This window comes from Cervus elaphus, chromosome 28 (assembly GCF_910594005.1).
Source record: "Cervus elaphus chromosome 28, mCerEla1.1, whole genome shotgun sequence".
NCBI classification, from domain to species: domain Eukaryota; kingdom Metazoa; phylum Chordata; class Mammalia; order Artiodactyla; family Cervidae; genus Cervus; species Cervus elaphus.
In genome coordinates this window covers 4,822,347-4,832,203 of record NC_057842.1, presented here as the reverse complement: position 1 = coordinate 4,832,203, position 9,857 = coordinate 4,822,347, and the positions used below count along the sequence as shown (strand labels likewise).

The 9,857-nt window shown below is 39.0% G+C and overlaps 1 long non-coding RNA gene across 1 annotated transcript; it reads left to right on the top strand.

The window, feature by feature from the left end:
- The first annotated feature begins 681 nt into the window (after positions 1-681).
- Positions 682-8,757, top strand: LOC122685295. The gene is made up of 3 exons (XR_006338345.1): positions 682-821; positions 3,653-3,656; positions 8,733-8,757. It is a non-coding gene; the product is annotated as an uncharacterized LOC122685295 (long non-coding RNA).
- The last annotated feature ends 1,100 nt before the right edge of the window (positions 8,758-9,857 follow it).

Genomic DNA, 9,857 nt, shown 5'->3' with positions numbered 1-9,857 from the left:
AAAGGCAACACACTCCAGTATTCTTGCCTGGGAAACTCCATGGACAGAGGAGCCTGGCAGGCCACAGCCATGGGGTTGCAAAGAGTTGGACATGACTTAAAGATTAAACAATATTTCATTACATGCCCCTTTTGGATGGCCACTGGAGCGGTTTTCAACATTTTGCTATCATGAAAAAGCTTCTATGACATTTTTTGTAAAAGCCATTTCAGAAACATGATTTATTTATTTATTTATTTATTTTTCTTTTGGGTCAATTCCCAAGAGTGAAATTGCTAAGTCATGGGGTAGCTTTAGTCTTAATTTTATAAGAGACTCCCAGATCTTCCAAAGTGATTGTAAGTGCTTTTGTATTTAAAATACAATCAAATACTCAAGGAACACTGGTCTGAAGCCATAACCTTCAACATCAATGACATGAAATATTAGAATATTTAATACAGTATTACATGTTTTCATAAGCTACAGATAAATAACTCTCTTTTTATTATGTATTGTAGATTATTTCAGTGTACTTAAATAAAATATTAAATGGCAAGTGTTTTAGTTTTAAATGAATCACTTTGATATATAGCCAAACATCAGTTCAGTTCAGTAACTCAGTCATGTCCAGCTCTTTACAACCCCATGGACTGCAGCACACCAGGATTCCCTGTCCATCACAATCTCCCAACACTTGCTCAAATTCATGTCCATCGAGTCGGTGATGCCATCCTACCATCTCATCCTCTGTTGTCCCCTTCTCCTCCTGCCTTCAATCTTTCCCAGCATCAGGGTCTTTTCTAATGAGCCGTTTCTTGACATCAAGTGGGCAAAGTATTGTAATTTCAGCTTCCGCATCAGTCCTTCTAAAGCATATTCAGGAGTGATTTCTTTAGGATTGACTGGTTTGACCTCCTCACAGTCTAAGGGACTCTCCAGTGTCTTCTCCAACACCACAGTTAAAAAACATCAATTATTTGGTGCTCAGCTTTCTTTATGATCCAACTCTCACATCTATACATGACTACTGGAAAAACCATAGCTTTAACTAGATGGACCTTTGTTGGAAAAGTAATGTCTCTGCTTTTTAATATGCTGTCTAGATTTTTCATAGTTTTTCTTCCAAGGAGCAAGTGTATTTAATTTCATGGCTGCAGTCAACATCTGAAGTAATTTTGAAGCCCAAGAATAGTCTGTCACTGTTTCTATTGTTACCCCATCTATTTGCCATGAAGTGATGGGACCAAATGCCCAAATCTCCATTTTTAGAATTTTGAGTTTTAAGCCAGATTTTACACTCTCCTCTTTCACTTTCATCAAACATGATTTAATTTTTAATTTAGAAAGAGAATATCATTGGAAATTATATAATTTATTTTGGATGTTTATGTATTTTAATAAAACTTAATAGTAATGATAGTTGTCATCATAGGTTCAATGTGGGATCTGTTCAGTGAATAACTGAGTATAAACTTTTATCTTCTCCTCCAAAGGATGTGTTAATTCATTCATAAATTTACTCATCAATTCAGAAGTAATTTATGGAGTGCTTACTATGTGTCAGGTATTATTCTAGGCCCTGCACAAGGCAAATATATCTGCAGTGTTATTGCTATAGTTTTTTTATTATATCATCTTATTAATCAATATTTTTTTTACATACAGTCTTTTTATGTTTATTGCCCCTCACTTGCCTTTCTAATCTTTTATTAATGTCAGCAATAATACTTTTATATTTAGGACTTTCAGAAAAACCTGGTCAAAGGCAACAATTTTAGCATTATCTTGTAGATAATAGCATTAGCTGCACAGATAGCAGCATTATCTGTGTGTGTGTGAGCTCCATTGCCTTCCAATGAGTCAAATAGATGCTGGGCTTCAAGGACCTTTAGTAACTCTCCAGGGCCTAGAACCTTTCCCTGATCAACAGGATGGCTCCCCAACATCCAAGCATCTCTCCTGTCTCTTGCACTCCAGTTAGTGACTGGAGTCCTGCCCCAAAGGCACCAATTCTCAGCTTCACAGTGATGGTCTTTACCTCACAAATCACCATTTGGGACTTTCTTAGCTGTTGAAATCAAGCTCCTTCAGACACTAGGTATTTATTGGCTATCCTACTCACAAGCAGCATCCAGTTATCAGTTGTTGCCCTTCACAACAGACCTCCAGCACATACTGATGCTCATTTCTGCCCCTATTGACACTCCTTCGAATCACATGGAATTGTCAGACATGCCACTCTTCCAGCTTCCTGGGACACCAGTGTAGACACCAGCAGATGCCCAAGGTGTACCTCAGGTGTTTCAGATTTTTGGCTCTATAGTATCAATCATATCCTGGGACAGATGTAACAAATATCCATGAGTGGTGGCTTAACAACAGGAGTAGGTTCTCTCACTGTTTGGAGCCCAGAAATCTAAAGGGCGGTATTGGCTCTCTCTGAGATTCTATGGTAGAGCCTTCCTTGTCTCTTCCAGCTGCTGGTGGTTCCAGGTATCCCTTGATTTGGGGCCAAATAATTCCAGCCTTTGCCTCCATCTTCATAACACTGCCTCTGCCACATTCTCCTTCCCTTTCTGTTCTCTAAATGGGACACTAATAATCAGACTTAAGGCCTACCTTCATCAGGATGGCCTTATTTCAAGATGCTACCTCCACTGTATCTGCAAATACTCTTTTTGAAAATAAGATCACATTTTCCAGGTCTGGATGGATATATATTTTGGTGGACTGCAATTCATCTCACACCTATAAGCTCTGTCAACACATTTTTATTTCTGCTGGTTTTTACAGACCTAATGCATTTTCACATTTGAATAAGGAGCAGAACAAAGTTGCAGATATTTATTTTCTAAAATGTGTTTTTGTTACTGTTGCTGAAGTAGGAAATTGTTGTTTCTTACTTCCTTTTTTTTCCCTAATGAATAAGCAAGAAATTTAATGTGGCATTATGCTCTTTGCTTTGGTGGTGGCAGGTAGAGGTTAAAAAATATATATATATATTTTGCTTCATCTTCCAACAGCACACTTTTAAGAGATGCTTCTTGGAAAACACTCCAGGGCTAGGATTACAAGGGCCAGAATTAGTTTGGCCACCACTTTTAAAGCTGAACTGAGCAGTTCCCCTTTGGAAGACTGGGGAGCACATGGAGAAGACCCTGTCCTTAACTGACAGTGTCTGTTAGGTCATACTGAAAACAGATTATCATCGCAGCTCTGTTTACAATAGCCAGGACATGGAAGCAACCTAGATGTCCATAGGCAGATGAATGTATAAGAAAGCTGTGGTACATATACACAATGGAATATTACTCAGCTATTAAAAAGAATGCATTTGAATGAGTTCTAATGAGGTGGATGAAACTGGAGCCTATTATACAGAGTGAAGTAAGTCAGAAAGAAAAACACCAATGCAGTATATTAATGCATATATATGGAATTTAGAAAGATGATAACAATGACCCTATATGTGAGACAACAAAAGAGACACAGATTAAAGAATAGACTGTTGGACTCTGTGGGAGAAAGTGAGGGTGGGGTGATTTGAGAGAATAGCATTGAAACATGTGTATTACCATATGTGAAATAGATCACCAGTCCAGGTTCGATGCATGAGGCAGGATGCTCAGGGCTGCTGCACTGGGATGACCAAGAGAGATGGGATGGGGAGGGAGGTGGGAGGGAGGGTCAGGATGGGGAACACATGTACACGCATGGCTGATTCATGTGAGTGTATGTAAAAAACCACCACAATATTGTAACGTAATTAGACTCCAATAAAAATAAAAATAAAATAAAATAAATGAATAATAGGGAACCCTGAATCACCGTTGCTTCTTGATATGACCCAAACCATGATTATATAAATTTGATATTTATTTACAGCTGTTTGCCACTCTCACAGCTTCTCAAATGTGACACCTCTGGTATCCCTTGTGGGGGCTGTCCCTTACATCATAGGAGAGTTAGCAGCCTGACTCACTGGACACCACCAGGACCAACCCTCGATTGCAATAATCAAATATGTCCCCAGACTGGACAACTGCCCCATTGAGAGCAAAACCACTCCTAGTTAGAACCCACTGGTATAGTTGAATCCTGTTAATATTCACTAACAAAATTAGATCCTGAAAAGACATCTGTATTACTTTAAAGGTGTTATGCAGCCATATCCCAAGATTCAGATATTTTTGAATTAAAAGTAGTTTAAAAATATTTGGGGTTCTCTGAAATCTGGCAATTTTTTTGCTCCATTAAGTGCATCTCTTAGGTAAGTGCAACATCCATTTCACTCTTATGAACTGATGGAATTTTTTCCAACTTCATAGGATATTTAGGCCTCTTATATTCCAAGCCATTAATGTTAACTCTTCAGACATTGTTATATGGCACTCTCAGGAGGAGAAGGTGCATACTGATAATACTGCTCCTGTGCAGGGAAATATTGTTTTCCTTGGTGAAGACAAACCATTCCTTTGAATTTAGAAACATTTAGTTTCTAAGACTCTGTTACCATTTTATTTAAAGCTCCATTAGCCTCAGAATATTGAATTCTGCCCCACATATGATTCATTTAGAGAAGCAGAAAGGCTCATAAAAATATATGACTAGTGTTGATAGATCTTCTCTTTCTCTCTAAAGCTATAAGAAGTGTTTCTAATTACTGGAACCTGCAGTATAAAGGAAACAAGCAGACACAAGGATATGAGACAACTGCCTATCTTTTGTGTCAGATAATATTCTGTCCTGACTTGAATGTATAGTATGTATTATAAAGTTGTCTATTATGTAACAGGGAGCTTCCCTGGTAGCTCAGGGATAAAGAATCTGCCTGCAATGCAGGAGCCACAGGAGACACAGGTTCAATCCCTGGGTCGGGAAGATGCCCTGGAGAAGAGCATGGCAACCCACTCCAGTATTCTTGCCTGGAGAATCCCATTGACAGAGGAGCCTGGTGGGCTGCAGTCCACAGGGTCATAGAGTCAGACACGACTGAAGTGATGTAGCACACGTTAATATATCAAATCTCATTCATGTGAAAAAGGTATGCTAAAATATTGTGAGTTATTCAAGAAACTCATAATCTGATTTAAATCTGAATCATATTGGCTTTCATCTTTAAGACCCCAGAAAATTTTAGAATTAGGTGAATTCTTAAGAAAATAGCTTAATCTAGGCAGTTTCACACACACACACAAAAACACTTTACAATGAAGGAAAAGATAAATAAGTGTTAAAAAAAAAACACAAGAACTCCAGTTCCTCAGAAGACACTGAAGAAAGTGGAAAAATAAGCCAACAAATGGAAAAAATGCACAAAAAGAATATATGCAGAAGATGTACATAGATTAATATCACAACATTTTTAATTCCCTTAAATTAATAAGAAAAAAGCAAAACAACTTATGGAAAATTAGACAAAACAAAAAAATATTTTTTAGAAGTAGAAATAAATAATTTGTAAATGTATGAAAGTCCATTTATTAATAATCAGGAAAATGAAAAAAAAAAACAACAGGAAGATATTGTTTTTACCCACTTCCTTCAAACATCAGGGCACCTGGCAATATCATAGATGACATAAATATGTAAATGTATACTTAATGTGTTCCTTGTTGTAAATTCTGAAGGGAAAGTTTCTTTCTCTCGTTTTGAATTCCATTCTTCCTCTGATAATCCTGTCTTAATCTTCAGAGGGCTTTCCATGTAAAGAAGTGAGGAAATTCAGTGGGAGCCAGAAGACCTTTTTGCAGTCTGATCTATGCCTTGAATAAATAGGTCTTTAGTCAAAGTCCTTAAGGTCTTGATTTTTTAATGCCCACTTATGAAATAAAGAGAGTTGGGTTTCATCTTAGAGGTTTGTCATCATTTGAAGCCTGAAGATTTGTTTTGTTTGGCTTGGAGCATACTTTTAAGTATTTTAGATTAAAATATCAGCATGTGGAAACTGCATGTTCTGAGATGTAGTGGTCCCCACTGTTCCACATATGTTAATTTATTTTATTACTTACCCACCTTTGAAGGCATTTGCGTTTGTAACCTCTTTAATAATATCTAAATTTGGTCCATCCAGAATGTCTATAAGATATCAGGTCCATTCCAAAAGGTCCTTGATATCTGTTCCTGTCCAAAACCATTTGGCATGAACCAAAAATTCTCATGGATGTTTTGGATAGGAACTAATTCAAGGAGGTTTTGGGGTAGATTAAATGCCTTATGGACATTTTGCACTGGATTTAGTGTCTGCTAATTTTGACAACCTGAACATGCAGGTTTGTTTGTACTGCCTGCTCTAATGATCATCACCACGCTAGTCTGTGAGAGCCATCAGCACAAAGTCTATGTCATTGATTCTGTTGCTAGTTCCCTCAAAAGTCCTGGTACACAGGCACCAGTAAATAATCACTGAATACAAAGTTGTGTGGATAACTGAAGGAACATGATTTACTTCAAATACATATGTCTATTGGAGAAGGAAATGGCAACCCACTCCAGTATTCTTGCCTGGAAAATTCCATGGAGAGAGGAATTGGTGGGCTACAGTCCACTGGATCGCAAAGAGTCGGCCACGGCTGAGCACATCAACATATATGTCTATCACAAGGGTCCACAGACTTTTCTATAAGGGTAAGAAAGCAAGTGATTTACTGTAGATCATACAGTCTCCATAACAACGACTCAATTTCTGCCATTGTAGCATGTATCATTTAGGACACTTCAGAGAAACATTGCTGTAGTTATTCGGTCACTGAATCATGTCTGACTCTTTATGACCCCTTGGACTGCAGCATGCCAGACTTCCCTGCCCTTAAGTATCTCTTGGAGTTGCTCAAACTCATGTCCAGTGAGTCAATGATGCCATCCAACCATTTCATCCTCTGCTGTCCCCTTCTCCTTCTACCCTCAATTTTTCACAGCATCAGAGTCTTTTCCAAAGAGTTGGCTCTCAACATCGTGTCCAAAGTATTGGAGCTTCAGCTTCAGCATCAGACTTTCCAATGAATATGCAGCGCTGATTTCCTCTAGCACTGACTGGTTTGATATCCTGGCTGTCCAAGGAACCCTCAAGAGTCTTCAACATCACAGTACAAAAGGACCAATTCTTCAGTGATCAACCTTCTGTATGGCCCAATTCTCACATTCATACATGACTACTGGAAAAACCATAGCTTTGACTATATGGACCTTTGTTGGGAAAGTGATGTCTCTGGTTTTTAAAATGCTGTCTAGGTTTTGTGTTGCTTTTATTCCAAGGAACAAGCATCTTTTAATTTAATGGCTGCTGTCAACCTCTACAGTAATTTTGGAGCCCAAGAAAATAGTCTGTCACTGATTCCATTGTTTCCCTATCTATTAGACATGAAGTGATGGGACTGGTTGCCATGATCTTAGTTTTTCTTAATGTTGAGTTTTAAGTCAGCTTTATCACTCTTCTCTTTCACCTTCATCAAGAGGCTCTTTAGTTCCTTTCCACTTTCTGCCATTAGAGTGGTGTCATCTGTATATCTGAGTTTGTTGATATCTCTCCTGGAAATCTTGATTCCAGCTTGAATTTCATCCAGCTCAGCACTTCACATGATATACTCTGCATAGAAGTTAAATAAGCAGAGTGACAATAAACAGGCTTGACGTACTCCTTTCCCAATTTTGAACCAGTCCTGTACTGATAGCAGCAGTATTCCTGGGAGCAGCAGCAGACCTGTGAACCATGGCATGCTGGCATAAGTCATTTTGGAGGAGGTCACTGTTACCCCTACCATAGCGCCTAGAGCCTACCATAATGACTGCAAACTCTTGGACTGAGCCACCTCAGGCCAAACTATAAAGAAGGAGCATAGCCCCACCCACCAGCAGACAATTGGATTAAAAATTTACTCTGCCCACCAGAACAAGACTCAGTTTTCCCCACAACCAGTCCCTCCTATCAGAAAGATTTCACAAGCCTCTTATCCTCATCCATCAGAGGGCAGATAGAATGAAAAGCACAATCACAGAAAACTAATCAAAATGCTCACATGGATCACAGCTTTGTGTAACTCAGTGAAGCTATGAGACATGCTGCATAGGGCCACCAAAAATGGATGGATAACAGTGGAGAGTTCTGACAAAACATGGTCCATTGGAGAAGGGATGGCAAACCATTTCAGCATTCTTGCCTTGAGAATCCCACGAACAGAGAAATATTGCATGTATAGTATTTATTATAAGGCATTGGCTTACAGATTTGTTGTTGACAAATCACAAATCCTGTGGGGCAGATTAGCAAGCTAGAAACTCAGGCAGGAGTAAGTGCTGCAGCCTTGAATGTAAATTTCTTGGGCAGACTGGCAGGCTAGAAAGTAAAAGCAGAAGCTCATATTACAGTCTTATTCTCCAGGAAACTTCTCAAGGTCTCTACTGATGGAATGAGCTCTATCCTCACTACAGAGTTCATCTCCTTTATCTAAAGTCGGTTGATTGTAAATGTGAAGCACATCTTCAAAATACATAGTTTTTTAATCAACTTCAGTTCAGTTGCTCAGTCATATCTGACTGTTTGTGACCCCATGGACTGTGGCACACCAGGCCTCCCTGTCCATCACCAACTCCCGGGGTTTACTCAAACTCATGTCCATTGAGTCAGTGATGCCATCCAACCATCTCATCCTCTGCTGTCCCCTTCTCCTCCTGCCTTCAATATTCCCCAGCATCGGGTTCTTTTCAAATGAGTCAGTCCTTTGCATCAGGTGGCCAAAGTATTGGAGTTTCAGCTTCAGCATCAGTCGTTCCAATGAACACCCAGGGCTGATCTTCTTTAGGATGGACTAGTTGGATCTCCTTGCAGTCCAAGGGACTCTCAGGAGTCTTTTCCAAAACAACAGTTCAAAAACATCAATTCTTCAGCGCTCAGCTTTCAGTGCCCAACTCTCACAACCATGCATGACTACTGGAAAAACCATAGCCTTGACTAGACAGACCTTTGTTGACAAAGTAATGTCTCTTCTTTTTAATACTCTGTCTAGATTGGTCATAACTTTTCTTCCAAGGAGTAAGTGTCTTTTAATTTCAAGACTGCAATTACCATCTGCAGTGATTTTGGAGCCCAAGAAAATGAAGTCTGCCACTGTTCCCACTGTTTCCCCATCTTTTTGCCATGAAGTGAAGGGATCAGATGCCATGATCTTAGTTTTCTGAATGTTGAGCTTTAAGCCAACTTTTTCACTCTCTTCTTTCACTTTAATCACGAAGCTCTTTAGTCCTTCTTCATTTTCTGCCATAAGGGTGGTGTCAGCTGCATGTCTGAGGTTATTGATATTTCTTCCAGCAATCTTGATTCCAGCTTGCACTTCCTCCAGCCCAGCGTTTCTCATGATGTACTCTGCATATAAATTAAATAAGCAGGGTGACAATATACACCCTTGACGTACTCCTTTTCCTATTTGGAACCCGTCTGTTGTTCCATGTCCACTTCTAACTATTGCTTCCTGACCTACATACAGATTTCTCAAGAGGTGGGTCAGGTGGTATGGTATTCCCATCTCTTTCAGAATTTTCCACAGTTTATTGTGATTCACACAGTCAAAGACTTTGGCATAATTTGCAAAGTTTGCATGGCTTGCAAAGGCAAATGTTTGATTAAACAACTAAATAGCATAGTCTAGTGGAAGTAATACATGAAACTAATCATCACATAATGCTAAAGCAACCATAGAAATTATGCAAACATACATTAGCTAGGACATGGAGGCAACCTAAATGTCCATCAGCAGATGAATGGATAAGAAAGTTGTGGTGCATATACACAGTGGAATATTACTCAGCTATTAAAAGAGAACACATTTAAGTCAGTTCTAATGAGGTGGATGAAACCTGACCTTATTATACAAAGTGAAGTA